The sequence below is a fragment of the Gigantopelta aegis genome, chromosome 4, assembly GCF_016097555.1.
Source record: "Gigantopelta aegis isolate Gae_Host chromosome 4, Gae_host_genome, whole genome shotgun sequence".
Taxonomy (NCBI): domain Eukaryota; kingdom Metazoa; phylum Mollusca; class Gastropoda; order Neomphalida; family Peltospiridae; genus Gigantopelta; species Gigantopelta aegis.
Window position 1 is genome coordinate 78,106,572 of NC_054702.1, and position 200 is coordinate 78,106,771.

The window sequence follows — 200 nt, forward strand, 5'->3', positions numbered from 1 at the left end:
GAATGTAAATATCCAACAGAGCAATCGATTATTTCACCGCGATCGACATCGGTTGTTAATATTTCAGCCATGAATCGAGTGGGGAGCGAAAGTTGGTCTGGACCTTTTGGTTCGTTTAAAAGGCAGGAGTTACCTTTTGAAATATCAGACCTTGCCAAATTGATATGACTAAAGTTTGAATTCGTATCCAGGACCGACGT